Genomic DNA, 12,244 nt, shown 5'->3' with positions numbered 1-12,244 from the left:
GCTTACCTCCCAAAATTACATCTGGAAACAAAAGATTCAGGGATATTAGGGATATTCACACCAATGTTACTAATGATTGGATGGGAGCAGGGTTTGGCTGCTAGGCTCCTTATCAGTGAAGATGCTACTATCGTGGAAAATAGTACTCCCATTCCACCTCTCGCTGTAAGAAACACCTCCTTTGTCTATCTACGTGATGGATCTGTGCCAAGTCAAGTGGGCAGGGACACTGTTGCTCTGCTTTTTTGCCACTTCCACAGGCACCAGGCAGTACAGCTCATTTCTGGGATCAGTGGGGCATAATCTGCTCACTCTGTTTGCAGGTCACCAGCCTTGGTGAACCTGCACCTCAGTCTCTCTCTGTGAAAGGAACCTTTACCTTTCAGAGGAGACAAATGCCTCTTCTAAAATAGTCGGGCCATGAATAAAAATCGCCATGAAAATTAATGGCCTCTGCTGGACCAGATAGTCTCACCGTATATTTCTGACCGTTTCTCTGCAATCTACTACTTTAAGCAGGATGTATACCACTTAAAATCATCTTTCATTGGTCACGGTAGGCTTTTCACACATACTTGTTCAAGATAAGCTTTTCTCTTCTCTCTTTATGCAGCCTGAGCCAAGGACGTGGCCATGTTTGCCCACAGCATGGAGAACAGCAGCGGTCCTTTTGTTCTCCCTGCCTTACTGCTCCTGCTGCAGAACAAGAGCTACCCCGAAGCCTCCATCCCTCCTGCTGGCTACGAGATGACGGAGTCACCCATAGCACCCAGCTCAAGCAGGAACCGCACTGTCTTGCACTATGAACTGAGGCCGGGGGAAATTGCAGCAGCTGGCATGGTTTTGGGAGCGCTGTGGCTGGTTTCCGTCTTTGGAAACTCCCTCGTTTGCTTAGTGATCCACAGGAGCCGGAGGACACAATCCACCACCAACTATTTTGTCGTCTCCATGGCTTGCGCAGACCTTCTCATCAGTGTCGCAAGCGCGCCCTTCGTGCTGCTGCAGTTTGCCTACGGCAGCTGGCCCCTGGGGAACGTGATGTGCAAGCTGGTAAGGTACATACAGTACCTCAGCCCTGGAGTCCAGACACACGTGCTCCTCTCTATATGCGTGGATCGATTCTACACTATCGTCTACCCCTGAGCTTCAAAGTGTCCAGGGAGAAAGCCAAGAAAATGATTCTGGCCTCCTGGCTAGTTGACGCTGTATTTGCATCACCGGCTTTCTTGTTCTGTGGCTCCAACAGCAACGACCACTGCAACTTTTTTCTCCCGGATTCTTGGGAAGGAGCCGTCTACAGTATCGTCCAGCTCTTGGTGGTGTTTTTGATCCCGTCCATCCTCATCATCCTCTTCTACCAGAAGGTCATCAAGTACATTTGGAGAATAGGCACCGATGGCATGACCGTCAGGAGGACAATGAATATTGTCCCAAGAACAAAAGTGAAAACCATCAAGATGTTCTTAATGTTAAACTCGGTGTTTCTCCTGTCCTGGCTCCCTTTACGTGGTACAGCTGTGGCACCCCAGGAAGCAGACTACAGAAAGAGCTCCTTGGTTTTCCTGGCCATCACCTGCATCTCCTTCAGTTCTTCAGCCTCTAAGCCAACCCTCTACTCTGTGTATAATGCAAACTTCAGAAGAGGGGTGAAGGAAACTTGTTGCATGTCCGCCATGAAATGCTACAGAAGCAATGCATACACCATCACCACCAGTTCCAGGATAGCAAAAAATCACGTTGGGATCGCAGAAATCCCAGCTCCGGCCAAAACTGTCACCAAAGACTCCATCTATGATGCTTTTAACAGAGAAGCAAAGGAAAAAAGCTTGCCTGGCCTATTCAGTCCAATCCTCCAAATACGTTTGTCTAGTTGGCTTCACTGCATTGAAAAATTACAAGGTACCCCCAGAACCAGGAGCTTTCTCTCCGCTTTGAACCAATGTGTATTTACATATTTTTAACACAACTTTTGGGAAAGAAAAACAGATGTTTTATTTTATTAAATGCCTTGATTTTGATGTGTCCCGTCTATTTCATTTCGGTTACCGTCTGCTTTTTGGAACTACTCTCCCTGAATCACAGGCATTACTTTGTTAACAAAACAGACAAGCTCTTACACTCTCTGTATGTAGGGAGAAAAGGGAAAGAAAAAACACGGCTTTTTGTAATCACTGTACATTAGTCACCATGTAGAAATGCATAAATCCACCCAAAGCCATCTAGACTTCCTTTCGTTATGTCCTTGGGAGTACTTTTGCCCGGGGCTTTTCCTGCTTGTTCAGACCCCACGGGGAAGATGTCCAGGCATGGGCAATGCTGGCATCACTCTGAGCCCACTGACATGGCTGGTTACATTCCCACTGCCCCGCTAGGGTCAGCATCAGGCCAGCGCCGAATGCTTTGGCATCTTTGTTGTCGCGCCTCTCCAGAGGTCTGGTGGTCCAAACTGCCTGAGACAAGTCCTCCCCTTGGGCTTGCCCTGCTCGCCTCCTCTTCAGCTGCTTCTACAGCCAGCCTGCTGCACCCACCCAGAAGCCAGGGCTGGGCACCACCTGGGAGAAGACCTGCTGATCAAAAGGGGCCACGGCTGTACCAGGCACCCGGGGACTCCTCACGTCTTATAGTCAGTGTGTCTCCTGGCCTGAGTCCCTTCTTCTGACGTACACCTCTGGCACCTGCAGCAAATTGTGGGTTTTCCCAAACAGGAGGAGGAAAACCAGCTCTGCAGTCACACGCTCGCCTGACAGCATCCTCCACGCGTGCATGTTTCAATAGGTCCCTAAGAGGCATCCCAGAGGAGACAAACTGGCAGGGAGCTGTGGCTGCAGGTGGAGCTGGCTCCTGCTGCTATTTCTCTGCCAGCACAGTGAGAAAACAAGCCAACGGGACCGGCCGGGGCTTCGGTCCTGGTGGGAAGGGGAACAGCACCGCCTGTGCCGGCCAGGGAACAGCAGCAAGATGCAGGGGCTCCTCTGCACTCCCCTGCGCCCCACGATGGTGATGTGCTCGTGAGAAAAGGGCACTGGTGCGTGTGCATGGGGGACACGGGCACGCACATGCTGGCCCTGCAGAGGCTTACCTTCGGCTCCGCCGGCACAGGGCGCAAGGCTGCGGGGCAGGGAAGGGTGGTGGGAGGTGTTGGGCTGATAGGGCAGCTGGGCCAGCCTTACATCCCAACTGAACAAGGGGGTAGGTACCTCTACATGGCTTGTGGGCAGGTATACCTTGGGTCCACCAGCTTGAAGCATTTACTCTGGAGGCAAATTTGGCTTGCTTCATCAGGGATGATGCTCCTATCGTGAGGATGAGATAACACCACTGTTAGGTCCCAGAAGCTGTATTTCAGTGCTTGCTCTGAAATACAGAGGTCACTCAAGCATCCAGGCAGGTGAAAAACACCGTCCAAAAAGCAGACGGATCATTGACTGTGTTAGCATTAGGGGTGGTTTTACAGTCAGCAAGGAGAGTCCACCTTGGATGCCTGCTCTGTGCTGCTTTAGAGAGGTAAACACTGAGGGCCCCCAACCTCAACTACTATCCACCTGTAATAGTGAGCTGTCTGGCAGCTAACAGAGCCATAGTGCCCTTTAAAGCCAGTTCTAACCTCTGTTTCTGCCTCGTGCTCACCAATTTGGTGATGGTCACTACCGGGCCTCAGAGCCGTGAAGGCTATGTTATCAGTGCCCAGGCAAGACAATGTCTGTACAGGGGATGGGAAGGAGGAGGAAGGACTGCAAGGGTCTGGCAAGCAAAGAAGGGGACCTCCTTGAATGGATAAAAGAGAAAGGGGGGGACTGGAAGCTGAGCCATTCACGTTTCAAAAGAACTCCTCTGGCAACCCCTGCAGCCCTGCAAACCCCCAGGTCATGTCAACAGAGGACTCCTGAGCATCAGAAATTTGGCATGTGCCAAGGCCAAGACAAGGCAACTGGGTCCCTTGCCAGAGCTGAGCAAGGGCCTCCCCGTGACACAGCTGTGGGCAGAGGTTCCGTGTCGTGTGTTGCTGTCAGTTGCTCATGGCAACCCTTCAGTTGGCCCGTGGGTCACCCACAGACCTGCACAACCTTCAGGCTGCTGGAGGACGGGCTCCGCTCAACAGCCGGGCTCGACAGGGTGAGCGCTGAAGCATCACACTTGCTGCTTGGGAGGTCCCTGACCAAGGTAAGGACATCGACCCTCTCCCAGGCTTTTCTCCAGAGCACAGAGACCCTCAACAGCTGACTGCAGTCATAGCTAGTGACGGTTCACCCAACACAGCCCGAGGCTCCGCTGCTGGAAAGCAACAGGCTCCCCCCACATCTCAGCTGCGTCAGGGCATTTACCTCCTCCCCCAGACTTCTCCTTCTACATCAAAACTCTGCCATTGATAAAAGTCTTGTGCAGGTTTTGGGGGGAGGTTGTCATGCCACCTTGTGCTCCCGCTGACAGAGGGAACTGCTGCCCTTCATGGGGCAGGTAACTAAGGAGGCAAGGGCGCGCGGGGACAGCGTTCATGTTCAGGATAGGCTCTCCAATGTATACAATGTCCAGCTCCTGATGAAAATGGCCTCACTGTGGAAGGGCTGAGGAGGAGTCACGCTGAGGAGCACCCACCCAGCTTGCTGCCATTCCTTCCATTGTGCTGGTCTTTCCTTTGCCTTCAAATCCAGACCTCGCTTACCTCCCAAAATTACATCTGGAAACAAAAGATTCAGGGATATTAGGGATATTCACACCAATGTTACTAATGATTGGATGGGAGCAGGGTTTGGCTGCTAGGCTCCTTATCAGTGAAGATGCTACTATCGTGGAAAATAGTACTCCCATTCCACCTCTCGCTGTAAGAAACACCTCCTTTGTCTATCTACGTGATGGATCTGTGCCAAGTCAAGTGGGCAGGGACACTGTTGCTCTGCTTTTTTGCCACTTCCACAGGCACCAGGCAGTACAGCTCATTTCTGGGATCAGTGGGGCATAATCTGCTCACTCTGTTTGCAGGTCACCAGCCTTGGTGAACCTGCACCTCAGTCTCTCTCTGTGAAAGGAACCTTTACCTTTCAGAGGAGACAAATGCCTCTTCTAAAATAGTCGGGCCATGAATAAAAATCGCCATGAAAATTAATGGCCTCTGCTGGACCAGATAGTCTCACCGTATATTTCTGACCGTTTCTCTGCAATCTACTACTTTAAGCAGGATGTATACCACTTAAAATCATCTTTCATTGGTCACGGTAGGCTTTTCACACATACTTGTTCAAGATAAGCTTTTCTCTTCTCTCTTTATGCAGCCTGAGCCAAGGACGTGGCCATGTTTGCCCACAGCATGGAGAACAGCAGCGGTCCTTTTGTTCTCCCTGCCTTACTGCTCCTGCTGCAGAACAAGAGCTACCCCGAAGCCTCCATCCCTCCTGCTGGCTACGAGATGACGGAGTCACCCATAGCACCCAGCTCAAGCAGGAACCGCACTGTCTTGCACTATGAACTGAGGCCGGGGGAAATTGCAGCAGCTGGCATGGTTTTGGGAGCGCTGTGGCTGGTTTCCGTCTTTGGAAACTCCCTCGTTTGCTTAGTGATCCACAGGAGCCGGAGGACACAATCCACCACCAACTATTTTGTCGTCTCCATGGCTTGCGCAGACCTTCTCATCAGTGTCGCAAGCGCGCCCTTCGTGCTGCTGCAGTTTGCCTACGGCAGCTGGCCCCTGGGGAACGTGATGTGCAAGCTGGTAAGGTACATACAGTACCTCAGCCCTGGAGTCCAGACACACGTGCTCCTCTCTATATGCGTGGATCGATTCTACACTATCGTCTACCCCTGAGCTTCAAAGTGTCCAGGGAGAAAGCCAAGAAAATGATTCTGGCCTCCTGGCTAGTTGACGCTGTATTTGCATCACCGGCTTTCTTGTTCTGTGGCTCCAACAGCAACGACCACTGCAACTTTTTTCTCCCGGATTCTTGGGAAGGAGCCGTCTACAGTATCGTCCAGCTCTTGGTGGTGTTTTTGATCCCGTCCATCCTCATCATCCTCTTCTACCAGAAGGTCATCAAGTACATTTGGAGAATAGGCACCGATGGCATGACCGTCAGGAGGACAATGAATATTGTCCCAAGAACAAAAGTGAAAACCATCAAGATGTTCTTAATGTTAAACTCGGTGTTTCTCCTGTCCTGGCTCCCTTTACGTGGTACAGCTGTGGCACCCCCAGGAAGCAGACTACAGAAAGAGCTCCTTGGTTTTCCTGGCCATCACCTGCATCTCCTTCAGTTCTTCAGCCTCTAAGCCAACCCTCTACTCTGTGTATAATGCAAACTTCAGAAGAGGGGTGAAGGAAACTTGTTGCATGTCCGCCATGAAATGCTACAGAAGCAATGCATACACCATCACCACCAGTTCCAGGATAGCAAAAAAAGATCAGGTTGGGATCGCAGAAATCCCAGCTCCGGCCAAAACTGTCACCAAAGACTCCATCTATGATGCTTTTAACAGAGAAGCAAAGGAAAACAAGCTTGCCTGGCCTATTCAGTCCAATCCTCCAAATACGTTTGTCTAGTTGGCTTCACTGCATTGAAAAATTACAAGGTACCCCAGAACCAGGAGCTTTCTCTCCGCTTTGAACCAATGTGTATTTACATATTTTTAACACAACTTTTGGGAAAGAAAAACAGATGTTTTATTTTATTAAATGCCTTGATTTTGATGTGTCCCGTCTATTTCATTTCGGTTACCGTCTGCTTTTGGAACTACTCTCCCTGAATCACAGGCATTACTTTGTTAACAAAACAGACAAGCTCTTACACTCTCTGTATGTAGGGAGAAAAGGGAAAGAAAAAACACGGCTTTTTGTAATCACTGTACATTAGTCACCATGTAGAAATGCATAAATCCACCCAAAGCCATCTAGACTTCCTTTCGTTATGTCCTTGGGAGTACTTTTGCCCGGGGCTTTTCCTGCTTGTTCAGACCCCACGGGGAAGATGTCCAGGCATGGGCAATGCTGGCATCACTCTGAGCCCACTGACATGGCTGGTTACATTCCCACTGCCCCGCTAGGGTCAGCATCAGGCCAGCGCCGAATGCTTTGGCATCTTTGTTGTCGCGCCTCTCCAGAGGTCTGGTGGTCCAAACTGCCTGAGACAAGTCCTCCCCTTGGGCTTGCCCTGCTCGCCTCCTCTTCAGCTGCTTCTACAGCCAGCCTGCTGCACCCACCCAGAAGCCAGGGCTGGGCACCACCTGGGAGAAGACCTGCTGATCAAAAGGGGCCACGGCTGTACCAGGCACCCGGGGACTCCTCACGTCTTATAGTCAGTGTGTCTCCTGGCCTGAGTCCCTTCTTCTGACGTACACCTCTGGCACCTGCAGCAAATTGTGGGTTTTCCCAAACAGGAGGAGGAAAACCAGCTCTGCAGTCACACGCTCGCCTGACAGCATCCTCCACGCGTGCATGTTTCAATAGGTCCCTAAGAGGCATCCCAGAGGAGACAAACTGGCAGGGAGCTGTGGCTGCAGGTGGAGCTGGCTCCTGCTGCTATTTCTCTGCCAGCACAGTGAGAAAACAAGCCAACGGGACCGGCCGGGGCTTCGGTCCTGGTGGGAAGGGGAACAGCACCGCCTGTGCCGGCCAGGGAACAGCAGCAAGATGCAGGGGCTCCTCTGCACTCCCCTGCGCCCCACGATGGTGATGTGCTCGTGAGAAAAGGGCACTGGTGCGTGTGCATGGGGGACACGGGCACGCACATGCTGGCCCTGCAGAGGCTTACCTTCGGCTCCGCCGGCACAGGGCGCAAGGCTGCGGGGCAGGGAAGGGTGGTGGGAGGTGTTGGGCTGATAGGGCAGCTGGGCCAGCCTTACATCCCAACTGAACAAGGGGGTAGGTACCTCTACATGGCTTGTGGGCAGGTATACCTTGGGTCCACCAGCTTGAAGCATTTACTCTGGAGGCAAATTTGGCTTGCTTCATCAGGGATGATGCTCCTATCGTGAGGATGAGATAACACCACTGTTAGGTCCCAGAAGCTGTATTTCAGTGCTTGCTCTGAAATACAGAGGTCACTCAAGCATCCAGGCAGGTGAAAAACACCGTCCAAAAAGCAGACGGATCATTGACTGTGTTAGCATTAGGGGTGGTTTTACAGTCAGCAAGGAGAGTCCACCTTGGATGCCTGCTCTGTGCTGCTTTAGAGAGGTAAACACTGAGGGCCCCCAACCTCAACTACTATCCACCTGTAATAGTGAGCTGTCTGGCAGCTAACAGAGCCATAGTGCCCTTTAAAGCCAGTTCTAACCTCTGTTTCTGCCTCGTGCTCACCAATTTGGTGATGGTCACTACCGGGCCTCAGAGCCGTGAAGGCTATGTTATCAGTGCCCAGGCAAGACAATGTCTGTACAGGGGATGGGAAGGAGGAGGAAGGACTGCAAGGGTCTGGCAAGCAAAGAAGGGGACCTCCTTGAATGGATAAAAGAGAAAGGGGGGGACTGGAAGCTGAGCCATTCACGTTTCAAAAGAACTCCTCTGGCAACCCCTGCAGCCCTGCAAACCCCCAGGTCATGTCAACAGAGGACTCCTGAGCATCAGAAATTTGGCATGTGCCAAGGCCAAGACAAGGCAACTGGGTCCCTTGCCAGAGCTGAGCAAGGGCCTCCCCGTGACACAGCTGTGGGCAGAGGTTCCGTGTCGTGTGTTGCTGTCAGTTGCTCATGGCAACCCTTCAGTTGGCCCGTGGGTCACCCACAGACCTGCACAACCTTCAGGCTGCTGGAGGACGGGCTCCGCTCAACAGCCGGGCTCGACAGGGTGAGCGCTGAAGCATCACACTTGCTGCTTGGGAGGTCCCTGACCAAGGTAAGGACATCGACCCTCTCCCAGGCTTTTCTCCAGAGCACAGAGACCCTCAACAGCTGACTGCAGTCATAGCTAGTGACGGTTCACCCAACACAGCCCGAGGCTCCGCTGCTGGAAAGCAACAGGCTCCCCCCACATCTCAGCTGCGTCAGGGCATTTACCTCCTCCCCCAGACTTCTCCTTCTACATCAAAACTCTGCCATTGATAAAAGTCTTGTGCAGGTTTTGGGGGGAGGTTGTCATGCCACCTTGTGCTCCCGCTGACAGAGGGAACTGCTGCCCTTCATGGGGCAGGTAACTAAGGAGGCAAGGGCGCGGGGACAGCGTTCATGTTCAGGATAGGCTCTCCAATGTATACAATGTCCAGCTCCTGATGAAAATGGCCTCACTGTGGAAGGGCTGAGGAGGAGTCACGCTGAGGAGCACCCACCCAGCTTGCTGCCATTCCTTCCATTGTGCTGGTCTTTCCTTTGCCTTCAAATCCAGACCTCGCTTACCTCCCAAAATTACATCTGGAAACAAAAAGATTCAGGGATATTAGGGATATTCACACCAATGTTACTAATGATTGGATGGGAGCAGGGTTTGGCTGCTAGGCTCCTTATCAGTGAAGATGCTACTATCGTGGAAAATAGTACTCCCATTCCACCTCTCGCTGTAAGAAACACCTCCTTTGTCTATCTACGTGATGGATCTGTGCCAAGTCAAGTGGGCAGGGACACTGTTGCTCTGCTTTTTTGCCACTTCCACAGGCACCAGGCAGTACAGCTCATTTCTGGGATCAGTGGGGCATAATCTGCTCACTCTGTTTGCAGGTCACCAGCCTTGGTGAACCTGCACCTCAGTCTCTCTCTGTGAAAGGAACCTTTACCTTTCAGAGGAGACAAATGCCTCTTCTAAAATAGTCGGGCCATGAATAAAAATCGCCATGAAAATTAATGGCCTCTGCTGGACCAGATAGTCTCACCGTATATTTCTGACCGTTTCTCTGCAATCTACTACTTTAAGCAGGATGTATACCACTTAAAATCATCTTTCATTGGTCACGGTAGGCTTTTCACACATACTTGTTCAAGATAAGCTTTTCTCTTCTCTCTTTATGCAGCCTGAGCCAAGGACGTGGCCATGTTTGCCCACAGCATGGAGAACAGCAGCGGTCCTTTTGTTCTCCCTGCCTTACTGCTCCTGCTGCAGAACAAGAGCTACCCCGAAGCCTCCATCCCTCCTGCTGGCTACGAGATGACGGAGTCACCCATAGCACCCAGCTCAAGCAGGAACCGCACTGTCTTGCACTATGAACTGAGGCCGGGGAAATTGCAGCAGCTGGCATGGTTTTGGGAGCGCTGTGGCTGGTTTCCGTCTTTGGAAACTCCCTCGTTTGCTTAGTGATCCACAGGAGCCGGAGGACACAATCCACCACCAACTATTTTGTCGTCTCCATGGCTTGCGCAGACCTTCTCATCAGTGTCGCAAGCGCGCCCTTCGTGCTGCTGCAGTTTGCCTACGGCAGCTGGCCCCTGGGGAACGTGATGTGCAAGCTGGTAAGGTACATACAGTACCTCAGCCCTGGAGTCCAGACACACGTGCTCCTCTCTATATGCGTGGATCGATTCTACACTATCGTCTACCCCGTGAGCTTCAAAGTGTCCAGGGAGAAAGCCAAGAAAATGATTCTGGCCTCCTGGCTAGTTGACGCTGTATTTGCATCACCGGCTTTCTTGTTCTGTGGCTCCAACAGCAACGACCACTGCAACTTTTTTCTCCCGGATTCTTGGGAAGGAGCCGTCTACAGTATCGTCCAGCTCTTGGTGGTGTTTTTGATCCCGTCCATCCTCATCATCCTCTTCTACCAGAAGGTCATCAAGTACATTTGGAGAATAGGCACCGATGGCATGACCGTCAGGAGGACAATGAATATTGTCCCAAGAACAAAAGTGAAAACCATCAAGATGTTCTTAATGTTAAACTCGGTGTTTCTCCTGTCCTGGCTCCCTTTTTACGTGGTACAGCTGTGGCACCCCCAGGAAGCAGACTACAGAAAGAGCTCCTTGGTTTTCCTGGCCATCACCTGCATCTCCTTCAGTTCTTCAGCCTCTAAGCCAACCCTCTACTCTGTGTATAATGCAAACTTCAGAAGAGGGGTGAAGGAAACTTGTTGCATGTCCGCCATGAAATGCTACAGAAGCAATGCATACACCATCACCACCAGTTCCAGGATAGCAAAAAAAAATCACGTTGGGATCGCAGAAATCCCAGCTCCGGCCAAAACTGTCACCAAAGACTCCATCTATGATGCTTTTAACAGAGAAGCAAAGGAAAAAAAGCTTGCCTGGCCTATTCAGTCCAATCCTCCAAATACGTTTGTCTAGTTGGCTTCACTGCATTGAAAAATTACAAGGTACCCCAGAACCAGGAGCTTTCTCTCCGCTTTGAACCAATGTGTATTTACATATTTTTAACACAACTTTTGGGAAAGAAAAACAGATGTTTTATTTTATTAAATGCCTTGATTTTGATGTGTCCCGTCTATTTCATTTCGGTTACCGTCTGCTTTTTGGAACTACTCTCCCTGAATCACAGGCATTACTTTGTTAACAAAACAGACAAGCTCTTACACTCTCTGTATGTAGGGAGAAAAGGGAAAGAAAAAACACGGCTTTTTGTAATCACTGTACATTAGTCACCATGTAGAAATGCATAAATCCACCCAAAGCCATCTAGACTTCCTTTCGTTATGTCCTTGGGAGTACTTTTGCCCGGGGCTTTTCCTGCTTGTTCAGACCCCACGGGGAAGATGTCCAGGCATGGGCAATGCTGGCATCACTCTGAGCCCACTGACATGGCTGGTTACATTCCCACTGCCCCGCTAGGGTCAGCATCAGGCCAGCGCCGAATGCTTTGGCATCTTTGTTGTCGCGCCTCTCCAGAGGTCTGGTGGTCCAAACTGCCTGAGACAAGTCCTCCCCTTGGGCTTGCCCTGCTCGCCTCCTCTTCAGCTGCTTCTACAGCCAGCCTGCTGCACCCACCCAGAAGCCAGGGCTGGGCACCACCTGGGAGAAGACCTGCTGATCAAAAGGGGCCACGGCTGTACCAGGCACCCGGGGACTCCTCACGTCTTATAGTCAGTGTGTCTCCTGGCCTGAGTCCCTTCTTCTGACGTACACCTCTGGCACCTGCAGCAAATTGTGGGTTTTCCCAAACAGGAGGAGGAAAACCAGCTCTGCAGTCACACGCTCGCCTGACAGCATCCTCCACGCGTGCATGTTTCAATAGGTCCCTAAGAGGCATCCCAGAGGAGACAAACTGGCAGGGAGCTGTGGCTGCAGGTGGAGCTGGCTCCTGCTGCTATTTCTCTGCCAGCACAGTGAGAAAACAAGCCAACGGGACCGGCCGGGGCTTCGGTCCTGGTGGGAAGGGGAACAGCAC

At 51.5% G+C, this 12,244-nt stretch overlaps 3 pseudogenes; all 3 read left to right on the top strand.

The window, feature by feature from the left end:
• Positions 1–633: 633 nt before the first annotated feature.
• On the top strand, positions 634–1,870 carry LOC140646433 (probable G-protein coupled receptor 19; annotated as a pseudogene).
• A 3,417-nt stretch (positions 1,871–5,287) lies between these two features.
• LOC140646427 (probable G-protein coupled receptor 19) lies at positions 5,288–6,529 on the top strand (annotated as a pseudogene).
• Positions 6,530–9,943: 3,414 nt separating this feature from the next.
• Positions 9,944–11,187, top strand: LOC140646425 (probable G-protein coupled receptor 19; annotated as a pseudogene).
• Positions 11,188–12,244: the final 1,057 nt, after the last annotated feature.

Source organism: Ciconia boyciana, chromosome 1 (genome assembly GCF_034638445.1).
Source record: "Ciconia boyciana chromosome 1, ASM3463844v1, whole genome shotgun sequence".
In the NCBI taxonomy this organism is placed as follows: domain Eukaryota; kingdom Metazoa; phylum Chordata; class Aves; order Ciconiiformes; family Ciconiidae; genus Ciconia; species Ciconia boyciana.
This window is presented reverse-complemented; position numbering and strand designations above follow the sequence as displayed.